General features: G+C 51.2%; 1 protein-coding gene across 2 annotated transcripts in view; it reads left to right on the forward strand.

Annotated features, from left to right (window-relative positions):
- Nucleotides 1–14,752, forward strand: part of GLB1L2 (galactosidase beta 1 like 2) — a 1,021,913-nt gene that overhangs the window by 844,714 nt on the left and 162,447 nt on the right. The gene's annotated exons all lie outside the window — the stretch shown is intronic.

Consider the following 14,752-nt stretch of genomic DNA (forward strand, 5'->3'; position numbering starts at 1 on the left):
AGCGGTTGCTAAGCCAGAGAGAAAAGCATCAGAGAAAGAGGGCAGCCCTGCCTTGTACCCCTGCAGATTGGAAATGCATCAGATACACATCCATTGACTCTCACCCTGGGAACCGGATTTCTATATAATAGTCATATCCACTTAAAAAAGAATGCAGAGATTCCCATTCTTTGTAAAACTACAAACATTTATCCCCATTTAAGCGAGTCAAAGGCTTTTGCCGCGTCCAATAGCACCCCAACAGTGGGGGTCTCAGGATCTAAATGGTGCAGCACCGCAAAGATTGTACGGCGGTTATGTACTGTGGAGCGCTTAGGAACTAATCCAGACTGATCAGGGAGAACCAATTTGGGGATCAGAGGTTGCAGTCTACATGCTATGATTTTTGCTAGGATTTTGGTATCCTTGTTTTTTAGGGATAGCGGTCTATACGATTCACAATTATTTGCGACTTTCTCTGGCTTTAAAAGTGTAACCAGCAAAGCTTCCCTGAGGGAGGGGGGTAATGCGCCACTCTCATAGGCCTCAGCAAAAACCTTTAATAATTGTGGGGCCAGCTCTTCAATATAGTCCTTAGAGAATACACTGGGCAGACCGTCAAGTCCCGTCTCTTTGTGGGTGAGTAGGGACATTATAGCCTCTTTGACATCGTCAGCATCAATGGTTGGGTCAAATATTCACGCTGCCCATTAGATAACCACTCCAATGCAACGTCATCCAGATAATTATTGACAACATCGTCAGTGACTGTCTGCCTGTCCCCATACAGTTAGGAATACAAATCAATAAATACTCTGCTGATCTCTGGAGTGGAGTGCTGGGCAACAACATTTTCATCCAGCAGTTCAGTTATGTGCTCCTGCTCTTTAGGAAGTGGTAACGTATGTGCCAGTGAGCGGCTAGGCCTCACACCCTTACCATAATACCTGGCCCTAGATTTCCTGGATCTGTGCAATATCTCCTGGTCTGCAGTTTGATTGTGTTCAGAGACCAACTCCTATATGTGGGCCAGAGTGTCAGATGTAGGATTCAGCTCGTATTCTCGTTCTAGCTTACCAATCTGATCCGCTAGAGTCCCTATTCTATTCCTAAGATGTTTTAATACTCCCGCCTGGGCACCCATGCACTCCCCCCTTATGATGAACTTGAAGGCTTCCCTGACTGTGCCTACACTGTCCACCGAACCCTCATTCTCTGAAAAATAATTGCTAATCGCTGCTCCAATTTTGGCCCGGAACACTGGGTCTATTAGGGAGGACGGCTGTAACCGCCATTGAAATGGAGGCCTAACACAAGCCGGTATCTTCAGTTCTATTAACACTGGGGAGTGATATGAGAGTCTCTTAGCCAGGTGCTTTATGAAGAAAGTCCAGGGGGCCGCCTCCCTAGAGACCAGCCTAAAATCCAACCTGGCCCACGAACCATGCACTGTCGATACAAATGTGCCCTCTCTCACACCTGGGTTATGAGCCCTCCACACATCCATGAGCCCCTCTACATCAATCAATTCACCTAGGACCATCGCAGATTGTTTGCCACGCCCCCTGCGTTAGTGGAGGGATCCAGTCTGGGGTCCAACATTCAGGTCCCCACCCCATATCACAACCGAAGGCGGGTAGGAAGAGATACGCCACCATACATCATTAAAGAAAGCAGGGTCATCAATGTTGGGCCCATACGTATTTACAAACAGCACCATCGTGTCACCCAGCTTGCCCACTGCAAGCAGCACCCTCCCCTGCTCAGCCACCTAAGACTTGATGTGAATATATGGAGTGCTTTTCTTTTTTTTTTTTTTTTGAAAACCTTTATTGACAGTTCAATCAAGAACAAGTATGGGCCTACAACCCCCCGGGGCCGGCCGCTAAGAAATCAGAGCAAAAACAGGCAAGTGTAAACACAGGCAGCACTTCGGGGAGCAGAATCGTAATGCTAATACTGTGAACAAAGTAGGTAGGGCACCAGGAGAAAAAGGTTTTCATTTTATAATGAAACAAGGCAGAAGGATCAGGTGCCAGACAATTTTCAAACAGCAATTACAGGTATGCAGAGTAATAAACGTAAGCGATTTACAGCAATCCATTAGGTCAATGGCGCAAACACGAAGAACATCAGGATGGGGAAAAATGTCATAAGCAGTTGCGCCTGCAGTCCCATGCCAGAACTCCCGGAGAGCACCCCGGAAATTGTGGTACACACGGAGCGGCAACGAGTCATAGCAAAGGAGGTGTATCACGCTGATCCCAGAAAAGAAAAACAAAAAGAATCAGAGAAGAAAAAGGAGGCCATGGAAAAAGAGATAAAAGACTAAAGAATCCCCTCCCCCAACCCCCCACCCTGCACCTCTGCAGATGAGTACGGCCCCCCCCCCAGCAGTGTGCCTGTCGCCCTGGAACCAGACCCGAAATATAGGAGAATAGGGAAAAAGAAGTAGGGAAAGAACCCCACCAGACGGGGGGGGTAGAGAAAGTATTAATAAACTGGAGGAGGGCCTTCAAAACATACCCCCGGCTTCTCCCTCCCGCACGGTAAGTTTCCCCCAAAGTGAACAATAAACGGCACAAAATCTATCTTCTCAAAAAAAAATGGGGAGCATTATGCACCTATTATGCTGTTAGCTATGCCAGGAGAGCACGCAACCCCTGAGCCCGCCCGTCCACTAGATGACCACCCCTGAAGGATCAGCCTCATCCCTGACCACTCTTTGGGAGTCTGCCCATGCCTACCCCTCGACCCAGCACCATATCCGATGTTCCAAGGTAGAGGATTGTCCAAAAACGTCCGAGAAGCGACGCACAAAGGTGGGGTGGAAGTCTCTGAGCATCAACACAGTCCGCAGCGTGGAGAAACAGGCTTCCCAGTGCTGCACAAGGATATGCACTGCACTCCAGGTCCAGGAAGGCAGAAGCAGCCAAAGCAGACAATAGTTGCTGGAGTTGTCTCTGGGTCGCAGGAGGGCACGTACGGGGCGAGGCTACCACATCCCACTCAGGTCTAATGCCTCCGGGGCAGATCAGGTCCTCAGCTGGACGAACACACTGTAGCATACTGGCCGGAGTGTCCAGCCGTGCACTAACCTCAGGGGTGGCCGCCAAAGTGTCCTCCTGTGCGCAGTGTGGGTAGTCCCTGTGTACGTGCGGACAGGCGGGCCGCCACTGCCCCAACGCCGACGCCACACCGTCAAGCTTACTCCCCAAGACCCCGACACCATGAATCAAGGAGGAGTGAAGAGCACCAAGGGCCTCGAGGAGGTCGCCGTACCCCAGCACAGCTCTCTGCGATCGCGCCGCCACACTCCCGAAAGTCGCACTCTCACAATCCCGCTGCGGCCCAGCGGACAGGATGGTAGGCTTCATCGCAACAAGATGGCCGCCAAGTATGCCCGACCCTCACCGGGGCCGGGACCCCGGGACAAGCGTCTCGATGTCCACGTCGCTGGTGACCGGGTTCCGGGGGCAGGCGAAAAGTTATCCGTTGCGTGGTCACGGGCAACAGTCGTCCCCACTACGGACCAGCTCCCGTAAAAATTCGGGGGCGGCCCGCAATGATCAGGGCAGGATACGGGCGGCGGCCGGGCAGCTCACCATCAAAGGCAGGGGCAGCCACCGGAGGGTCTGAGAATTGCACCCCCGGGCATGCACTCGGCCCGCTACGCTTGACAGTAGAGACGACCACGATGAAATGTAGGCCGAGTTTGGCACCGCTCCGGTGGACCGACTCCACCCAGTCACAACAGGCCGCTGTTGTTGAACTGCCACCCGGCCACGGCGTCCACTCGAGGTCCCGGCTCCAGGGCCGCACAGGCCGCAAAGTTCAAATGCACATTTCTCCAGCGATACCGCAGCCAGAAACCTCGGAGTCACACAGTCGGGTGCCTCTCTCCTTCAGAAACACGACCGCGTAGCACAGGTTAAGGATCTCGTGCAGGATATCCGTGCGGGATGCGGAGGTTCACGGAGCCGGGAGTCTACGCTGCCGTCCCGGTCGCCATCTTGGCTCCTCCCCCTGGAGTGCTTTTCTTGACCAGAATCATAACCCATCTAGAATATGAGGAAAACGAGGATGCAACACGCACCATAGCCCAATGAAATCCAACCTTTAGTTCTGTATGTTTAGTGAGATGTGTCTCCTGGAGAAATGCAACCTGAAGATCCTGCCTATCCAAGAAGGCTAACACATTACGAATTTTTGGGGGGGTTGTTTAACCCACACACATTCCATGTTATTAACTAAAAACTGTCGCCTAGACCCGCAACACCACATACTCTTGTCCCATGCCCTTGCATGCAATAGACGGATGCGATCAAAACATTGGAAAGAACATTGCATCCACCCACCTTGTCCGCCATGTTACCCCCACACACTTCAGCACCCACAACTTGCTAAAGGCAACTCAAACTGATATTAATGAACTCCCCAATACCCATACAACCCAAAAGAACTATTGGGGCACACCCATTAGGTGACACAAGAGTGCAACAGCCTCCCGATGTGAGGGGGAGGTGGCTGTGTATGTTTATGGTTCAACGAGGCAGCGTCAATCAACGATCAAATATCGTAGGTCACCACCAATTTAAAGTTTTGCATTGTGTACCCACGCTGCAGCGAGACATCAATCCCGGGTACAGTTTGTCCAGCACGTTATTCAAACATCAATTAACACAACCCTTCTTTGGAGGGGAGAGAGCCAGTGAGTACAGCCCTATCTCACCCACCAGAGCGGTCCTGTAGCCACGGCCGATCCCCAGTGGTACACTTACAACTTGGAGTTACTGTCCAGTTCTCACTGTTCCTCCTCGTCTGGTTCAGTAGTGGCTTCACCTCAGTGCTTTTTCAAGTGTTTCGCATGTTCCATGGCGGCCCTTCGGTTGGTAAAAATCTTGGAAGCGCCCCCGATCCAATCCTCAAGCGCACTGGGTACAGCATGGCATACGTGATTTCCTGCAGTAGCTTTTTTGTAGGGATGAACTCTCTCCCGGCAGCCTGGACCGCAGTGGTGAAATAAGATAAAAACGCCAATGCTTGATCTGTCCTTTCTCCCGGACTATGAGGAGAATCATGTCCTGGTCGTGTTTATTTAGTGGCCATGCAATAATGGGTTGCGGCATGTCCTGGTCGCGTTTATTTAGTGGCCATGCAATAATGGGTTGCGGCAGGGTGCCCGGGCTTGGGCGCACGGCCAGAGAACGGTGGGCTCGCTCCACAATTGGCATAGGAGATAGATTGTCAGCACCAAAGATCTCTTTAAGCACCCCTCCACAAATAGTTCCTATTTACCAACATTGATCGACTCCGGCAGCCCCGTTATCCGTAAGTTATTCCTCCTGGACCTCGCTTCAAGGTCCTCATTCTTGGATAACTGCAAGCACCTTCTCCATGTTTAGAGTTTTGTCCAACACAGTGTGCATGTCATCCTCCACAGTGGATACTGCCTGCTCAACTTCACCCAGCCTGGTACCCTGCTTGTCGAGCTTCGCCGCCATATGATACATGCGTAGATTTAGCGCGTCTATCTTGCCATCAATTGACTGCAGGCTGTGTTGCATTGCAAGTAGTATAGATTCCAGGGTTGGGGCAGTTTCCGAAGGGGCCTCTGCTTCCGAGTCCAAAGTCGGCTTATGCTGTAATCTGCCGGTTTTGCCCATCTCAAATGTGAGGCGCGACTGCGTCTTGTCCGGCTTGCCCATGTTGAACTGTCCCCCAACAAGGGTGGCGGTTTGCTTCTACTCCCGTACAGGCCAAGCACAGGAGCCACATGCCGCCAGTCCGTCCACACACTCAGATATGGTGCACAAGGGGGCCTATATGTTGCTTTCTCTGCTGCAAAGAGCTGCCACAGAGCTCAATATCCTGCTCGCCCAGCCCGTGCACCCCACGCTGCAATATGGCTTCCAGGATGGTCAGTAAGTTCAATAGGTTAGTCCTTGAGCAAGCAAATTACAGCCGTCCGCCCACTTTGAAATACAGCAGGCCCAGTGCACCGCACTTTCACACTCCAGGACAGCTTAATTCCACCACAGCTCATGTGTCTTTACACCCAGTAGGCCGCCGCGGGGCACCCCGATTTCAAGCCCGTGGCCCACTATTTCAGTTCAACATCTGGGGCTGCAGCGCTGCAATCCAAATTATCGATGCTCCCAGGACACTTCTACAGCCAGACGGCGGCGTCCCAACCCACCACCAAGCATCAGGGAGGGCTGAACGGGTGCCTCACTGCCCACAGGTAATTACTGCAGAGTCTGTAGGTCGCACCCGCAAGCCGCGATGCTCAACAGCAACCCCTGCAGCCAGCGTAAGTTGTCAGCAGCGCTTCAATGCCCGTTCCTGGCCTATCTCTACTCACAGTTTTTTCATGTAGGGAATCAGCAGCCTGCCATCATCCCCTCCCCTGCAACATAGTTCTCTTGATCAGTCGGTGAGGCCCCTGGCCACCACAGCGCGATCGCAGACCGCCAGTCCGCAGAGGCCTCGGCGTTATCCTAGCCTCACACCGCTAGCCAATCCACCGCTCACCACCCAGACCACACTCACGGTGGAGCACGGGCCACACCTGCCAACAGTAGCGGTTGATATTTCAGTTGCGGTCCGCAGCCGCCATCTTGGTTTTTACGCCGCCGCTGCTCCTCGCCTGTTTTTCTTTCGTCGTTTGCCCAGCAAGCCACCCGACAGCTCCAATTGGTGCCTGGGCACCCACTAACACCGTACCACTGCAGATGTGTCACGCTGCCTCGCTAATTGCCAGGATAATGGGCGGATTGAAAACAAGGCCGGCAAAACTGTGCTAGTGCGCAACTATCCTATCCTTTCGTGTGCCCTCTAGCCCCCCCCACATTAAAAAATATATCTGATATCCGCAGATTCCTTACCTTTGAACTTCCAGGCGTTAGGCTGGATCTGGAAGATTATTTTTTTTGCAGTACCCCTGCGCGCCTGTAGGTGGCATTGGACGACGATGCGTGACGTCTGCGGCGTCGTGTATGTTGTCGTCGTGGCGTCTGCGTCATCAGTATAACCGCCACTCTGGTGCACTGACATCAGTTCTTTTTTTTCCCGCGCCAGCCAGCGCTGATCTGTTGAAGAGAGCTACCCCCTGTCAATTTTTGACCGACTTTTGTTATGACCTTTTCTCAACTTCTTTTGTTGTGAGGGATTTGTCTAGTAAAAAGACTTTGGGGTTAAAGCCGTGTGGCACCTGTCACCGCGCCATGTCGGTCATGGACCCCCACTTAGTGTGTCTCTGGTGCCTGGTGCGCAACCATGACTAGAGCTGCTTGCGGCCCAGCATCCGGCACCGCGGAGGGTCGCCTCATCGGGCTCGATCCTAGTCCAGGTCTCGGCCGAGAGTAATGTCCGAGCACCGCTCCTGTGAATCGAAGTCCTCTTTGTCAAAGTCGTCGAATTCAGGTTAGAGGCACCACACAAAACACAAGAAGTCGAAGCATGCTTCGACTTCACCCCACCGCCCGTCTTGTGATGCGGTGGAGGAACCTCAGCGTTCGAGGCCCCGCTCTGCGGAGCGGGTGCCAGGGTTGGATCTGCATTTCCCTGCCTTTCCTGGTCCGGGAGCGACCCCAGCCCAGCTGAAGGAGTTCTATGATGTAATGTGCGCCATATTTGGGCGGCCTGACCCTGCCAGCGCACCTTTGGGCCCTTAGGCCCAGAGGATGGAAGGTTCCCCGCTGTTCCCATGCCTGTGGCTCCGGCGCCATGGCCTCCACTTGGACCCATTCCCTGGTCTGGACCAACGGCGGTCGCACCTCCACAGAGACCTTCCCCCGTGCTGTGTCTGACGCCAGGCTTCTTGGTGTCGCTGGCGCCCACCTACGGCGCCTCCCCAATCCTCATTTCCGATGACACGGAGCCAGTCGGACATCCGACGACGACGAGCCCGGCGCCGACGGAGCCGTACAGCTCCATGCTATTCAACCTGCCTTATTCCGAAGAGTTAGGGATGGAGTGAGAGGATTGGGAGGGGGAGCAGGATCTTTAAAAATCCTCAACAACAAGATATGGACTGGTACAAGGATCTGGGTCATGCCAGTGGTTTGGACACAACCCCAGACTCTGGTATGCTATATCCCCTTAACCTGGCTACGGTGGAGGGAGCATCATTTGCTATGGTTGTGCGTAAGGTAGCGGAGGTCCTGGACCTGCAGCTCCCAACAGTGGCAGTCAAGACTAACGTCTTGACAGAGGTCCTGAAGCCTACTCTCTCCAGCTCGGAACCCTTACTGCCTTTTAAAGTGGCCATAACAGATGTCCTTCTGGGCGCCTGTGCCTAACCCAGCACAGGGGCTCCCGTGAATAGGACCACCCCACCGCCCTGCACCAGTTGACCCAGTTTTCCTCACCGCTCACCCCACCCCACAAAGGTTGGTGGTCCAGGCTTCCTCTTCCTGTGGTGCATTCCCTTCCTCGCCCTCGGACAGGGAATCCAAGAGACTGGAGAGTTTCTGGAAGAAAAGTTTTTCTTCCGCCAGTCTGACATTGCAGTCGGTGAACACCTCATGCCTTTTGGGACGTTATTCCCATTCGATATGGGACACGGTTGCGCAGGTGCTGCCCAGTGTCTTGGAGGAGGACTGGGCTCTTCTCTCCCAAGCTATTTCAGATGGGAGAGATGCAGCAAAGCTCACTATCAGATGTGGCTTGGGCACGACAGACGCGCTGGGCAGAGCGATTTCCATGACGGAGGCCATACGTTGCCATGCCTGGCTGAGAACATCTGTTTTTTCGGGGAATGTCCAAGCTAACCTCATGGACATGCCCTTTGATGGCTCCCGTCTTTTCGGAGGCAAAGCAGATACTGCTCTTGAGCGCTTCAAGGACTCACGGGCCAAGGCGAAGTCCTTGAGCCTCACCACAACTCCCCAGGCCGCACCTGCTTTTCACTCTTTTCATGGCTACAGAAGGGGCTATCAACCATGCCAACCCTATTCCGGCCAGCGGGCCCACCACGTTCTGCAGCCTCTGCGGGGTCGTGGACGCGGTTTACCCCGACCCCGTGGTTCGGGAGGCCTGAAGTCAAGCCAAGTCACGATCCCCTCCTCCACTTTAAAACCTTCCTAGTCCAATCCCCCAGGATCATTCTCAGCCAGTCAGTGGCAGAGTACGCCATCATCTCCACCACTGGCAGAACATCACATTGGACAAGTGGTTGTTGCAAATAGTCTGAAGGGGCTATTCCCTCCCTTTCAAGACTCCCCCTCCATCTATGCCTCTAGTGTACAATCGACTGATGGAGGATCACCTTGCCCTGCTCCGCGAGGAAGTCAAGACTCTTGGCCAAGGAAGCTATAGAGAGGGTTCCTGGGACATATATAGGCTGTGGTTTTAATTCCCGCTATTTTCTGGTCATGAAGAACGATGGAGGCCTTCGCCCTATCCTAGACCTCAGAGCCCTTAACTACTTCCTCAAAAAGGACAAGTTCAAAATGCTCACGCTAGCTCAGGCACTGTCTGCCCTTGACCTGGGAGACCGAATGGTCGCGTTGGACTTGCAGGATGCCTATTTTCATATCCTCGCCCTGCCTGCCCATTGTCGCTACCTGCGGTTTATGGTGGGCCACAAGCACTTTCTATTTGCAGTGCTCCCCTTTGACCTCACCAGCGCCCCTCAGGTGTTCACAAAGGTGATGATGGTGGTCGCAGCCCATCTGCGGAGATCAGGGGTTCCAGTCTTCCACTGTCTCGACGACTAGTTGTTGAAGGCAGGCTCATCCCAAACAGTTGTCTCCCACCTCTAGACTACGGCGAGCCTCCTGCATTCACTGGGGTTCACTATCAGCGTGCCGAAGTCACACCTGACTCCCTTTAATTGGAGCGGTTCTGGACCAGGATATTCAGGCTATGATACCGAGGTTTCGGCCTCTATCCTAGATTTCGGTGAGAGTGACTCTGAGGCTGTTGGGCCTCATGGCCTCCTGTATCCTGCTAGTGGCCAAGGCATGGTGGTACATGCGGGCTCTGCAGTGGGACCTGAAGATCTAATGGGCACAGCATTGAGGAAATCTCACCGACCTGGTTCAGATTTCGGAGGGCACTGCGAGAGACATGCAGTGGTAGCTAACAGACCGCAATTGGTTCAAGGGCAGACCCCTCCCTTCCCCACCCAGATTTCACAGTAGTGATGGATGCGGCCCTGCTGGGTTGAGGTGGCCATCTGGAGGAGGTGGAGATCAGAGGACTCTGGTCTCTGGCGGAAGCCAAGCTCCATATCAATCTGTTGGAGCTTGGCACTGAAAGCCTTTTTGCCGTTGATAAAGGGAAGGCTGGTACAGGTGTTCACGGATTCACAGGGTTTCTTCAGGGTCCACTGGGAAGGGGCCTTCTTCTTTAAAATTGCAACCGCGACTTACCCATTGACTTGTATTGAGCCCGCGGTTGTGTTCCCACTCTGTACATGGTCTCCGTGGCGTTCCTGGTTACTTAACTCTGGTGGTTCCTTGGGCCCCCAGCACATCTACGTCTTCTGGGTATAGTCTTGACTTGAGCCTTGGTTCGCATGCCACTATTTTAGTATATGGTTTGATCTCCCCCTGGCGACCACTGTGTAGTCGTGCTACTTACCTGTTTTTATTGCAAAGTATTGTGTGCATTCTGTATATCGTTGGGTAGGAGTTATCTGTATGTGTTAGTGAGTGTCTTATAATAAATAAATATTTTTATAAATACACTGTGTGGTTCTTTATCACTTAACCAATAAGATTGTGTTCTGGTAAAACAAACTGCTTTACTAAGCCTGAAGGGTGCTCTCTAACATTTAGAGAGCTTTCTAAGGTTGTCTAGGACAACTAAATTCACCATAAGGATTGTCTGAATTAGGGCAGGGTCCCCACTTACATAAGTGTACACCATATACTAAGCCAGCTTCTCACAGAGAGTGTGGTATCCCGAGCTTCTAGACATGAGCATCAATCCTCCAGTCAGGTTGCCCCTGCGGGTGGATCTTCTGTCGCAACAGCAGGGGATGGTCCTCCACCCGTACCTGTCCTCTCTCTGCCTTCTTGCGTAAAGATTGAGTGGCGACAGTTGACAGCTTTCTACCTCTCTCCCGAAGTCTGTGAGGTTATTTTGCTAGCCAGGCGTCCTGCCACAAAATTGATATACGTCTGCCGATGCAGAACACAGTACCTTTTGATTTTAGTCCTTTAAGTCCCTATCCACCACAGGAACACACTTTTAAAGTCCTCCAGGACCTAAGGGACGGTATTTCAAGACTCACAGGGTAGGAGAGAAAGGCTACCAGGAGGGTCCAGTTGCCTCAGGTCAGTTAGCAGTTGAAGGAGAAGGTCTCCTATAGCTTGTTGTATCCCTGTAGCATCAACTGGTTGGCCTTATGACCCTTGAAGTCTACTTCTTTGTCCTGGGTACAAGAAGGAGAGCAGGTCCAGCCTTTTAGGCTCTTCTCAGGTCTCAGGTAGCAGATTAGGACTGTCCTAAAGTGGGTGACCGGAGATGCCGCAATTATGTCGGCATGAGTTAGTGAGTTGGAGTGACTCCTGTGGACACACTAACCAATGAGGTAAAGGATGTCCGAGGCTAATGTGTCTCACCTAGGGCATTTTCAAAACTAAACTTGGGCTCTGAGGACTGTGTGTATGTGTGTGGGGAGTATACTATGGTAATCCTTGTGGCCTCTCACATCTAACACTAAAATCTAGTTTTAAGCAGTCCCTGTACCCCGGACAAACTGAGAGACAGAAGTCTGGTAGAACAAAGCTGAGCTTTCAGCAACTAACTGTGGATATGCACACATTATTTTGGCATTCTCTTTCCCTCCTTTGAAATGTGCCTCCAACGTCATATAAAAAACCTCAGCAGACCTATCAAGCAGGTTTTGGCACTCTTGTAGGATCTGACATTACGATGTTAACAAGAGGCCCACTGTTGCAGATGCCGGTCTGGCTGGTGGGACAAAAAAAGGATGCAAGCGTGAGTGTTCGCTACATGTGCTTGTGACAGGGAACACATCTTTGAAATTAATCATGTCCTTGGGCTTTCCCCACAGGCCATCCTGCCAAGGGCAGAACAGCACCTCTCTACACCAAAGGCCTTTTGTCCCCGTCTTGTGAGCCTGTTTACATCTCATTCACGCCCATTGAAATGCTGAATACTGGCTTTCAGAAAGAAAAGAGAAAAATGCAGATTTATCTTACAGGAACTTCAAGCAGGGCAAAGGTGACTTTAAAAAATAAAAACGATGTATTACCAATCTGACTTCATTAGTGAAGTGGGCTTGCAATAACTGCTTCAAAAAATACATTTGTAGATGTTTGCTAGGGGGATATAACCTCTATTAAACTTGATATTGTATCCCAGTGCTTTAATATGGAGCCGTCAACCCTTCTACAGGGAAAATAGCTTTGAGGGCATGTTCACTGTAAGGACATGTGACATTTACCAGTAAACTTTTTTACATCATACGTTTCATTACCATGCACCCTACCCTATGGGCAATAAGACCATTTAAGGGTGGCTTATTAATATTTAAAAGAAAGGTTTCAGCCTGTCAAAAACAGATTTTTTTTTTGACAGGTCGAAGTTCCAGTTTAAAACGGCATAGCCAGGTTATAATGGTACGTCCGGAGACATGTTTCACAGTTCTACTGCAGTGTTTGGCACAATGAGTGCTGCAGTCCACTCGTAGCATTTAATTTACTGGTCCAGGATACATTTGATAACATATACCAGATTCTTGTACGCAAATTAAATAAACTGTTCAGCTGTATACAGATTTCATCATGTTGAAAGGAGGGGAACAAGCACTTTACCAGTGGTTAGCAAGAGTATTGTGTACAGAGTTCTATAGCCAATTAAAATAGGGTTGAGCGAAAAGGCAAATATTTTTGTGGTGAGCCTGAAGAAAGAGCAAATTTCCAAAACAACTACTTTGGTGAGATGTGTCAGTGAATTGCAGGCATTGAATTTCCATCCACCGTTTCGTCTGCTTTTCCAAGAAGTTGGTACTCTGGACTAGAACTGCTTATTTTAGTCGGTCCATTACACTTCCCTCTTTTTACCCATCTCCTGACCCTTCTAAGGAGGAAGAAAGGCTCCATAGACGGGTAGTTTTATACAGAGATGGGATAAAATACTTTGTTGTTGATGATCAGCTTTTTGTGGGCTACATAGGTAAGAGAAATGGAAGATCCTTTCAAAAAAGGATATTATCAAGGTTGCTTATTTTAAGCATTACATTTTTCTTATTTGCTAGTGCATAAAAACACAGCAGGACATTATTGCTTTTTCTACTACAGCAAAGCATTCTACCTCTACATTGGCAAGAGGAGTTTTGTTATAGGAGATATGTGGAGCTGCCACATGGACATCTGTGAAGACATTTGCCAAAAATTACTTTTTGGGTACAGGACAGTCTTTTTGCCAGTTTGACCTACTGGACTTCTTGGTTTAACAATTCTTCAAATTACTCCTCCAAGTGCCATATGGCTTAGTAATCAGTTCACAGGGTGAGGAATTTGCAAATATAAGTATCCATCAGAAGAAAAAGTTACTTTGCTTCTGTAACAATCGTTCTGGTGGATACTCTGTCTACCTGCAGATTCCTACCCTTCCCATCTCCCTGTCTTGAAGATTATTATCTTGTACTTGTGTATTTTCTATCCGAAAAAAACTGTAGTTATAGATTCCTTAGAGTTACCCCCAGGCATCAGACTGGATCCTAAAAAAGGTTTTCTTAGCAGTACCCCTGTGCATCGGTAGGTGGTGTTGGTCTACTCGGCGTTCGGCGTCGTGGTTGCCAGGATGACATTGCAGTGTCTACTTAGATGCCGCCCCTGCACGCTGACATCAGTTCTTTCTTTTTTTCGCGCTAGCCAGCTCAGATCTGGAGAGAGCGTGCCCCTTGGTCACTTTTTGACTAAAACTTTTTCGACTTTTGTCGACATCTTTCTCGAGTCCTTCGACTCCTGGTACGCATAGGGATGTCCCATCGTCAGACCGGTTTCAAGCCTTGTGACTCCTGTCAGAAGCTGATGTCTTTCACGGATCTGCACCTTGTTTTCCTCTGGTGCCTGGAGCGCGACCGCAACCTGAAGTCATGCTCTGACTGTCGGTCCCGGAGCCTTCACCACTCGTCATCGAAGTCTTCGAACTCCTTGGATAAGTCGATGCACAAGGAGAAATGAAGAACCATCATCGCTCTTTGCCTTCTCCCCATTTGTCGGCTGACACGACGCTGTAACCGAAACGTCGTCGCTCTCTTGCTCCACCTTCGGAGCCCGCTTCTGGGACGACTCCACGCTTACCTCCCTATCCGGGAGCCGGAGCATCCCCTGCCCAGCTTTGAGCTTTCTACGAAGCGCTGAATAGCATCTTTGGGGAACCCAACTCCACCGGCACGCCTTCGGGCCCCGCGGACTCGGCAGGGGTCCCTGGGCCTCCGAGGCCAGCAGCTTCGGCTCTGCCGCCGGAGAGCCCCTGAGGATCCAGGCCTGGATCTGGATCGGTGTTGTTCGACCTCACAGTACTTTTCCCGGCGCCGATTCCAGTGACGACGCCCCCGACGCAGGTTATAACCCCTACCAGCTTCGACCCCAGCCTCACCCCTGACTTGGATACGAAGTCGGACTGGCGCCAACCGGTACTTTTGTACCACTGTTTTTTCCTGGCGTTCCCTACCGCGCTGACTGGCAGCCAGAGGAGGGTGAGGAGGACTGGGAGTGGTCTGGTGACCCTCTAGCAGACCAACTTGAGGAGCCGGACTGGCGTGAGGAGTTAGGTGAGGCCCGTG

This window comes from Triturus cristatus, chromosome 3_2, assembly GCF_964204655.1.
Source record: "Triturus cristatus chromosome 3_2, aTriCri1.1, whole genome shotgun sequence".
Lineage (NCBI taxonomy): Eukaryota > Metazoa > Chordata > Amphibia > Caudata > Salamandridae > Triturus > Triturus cristatus.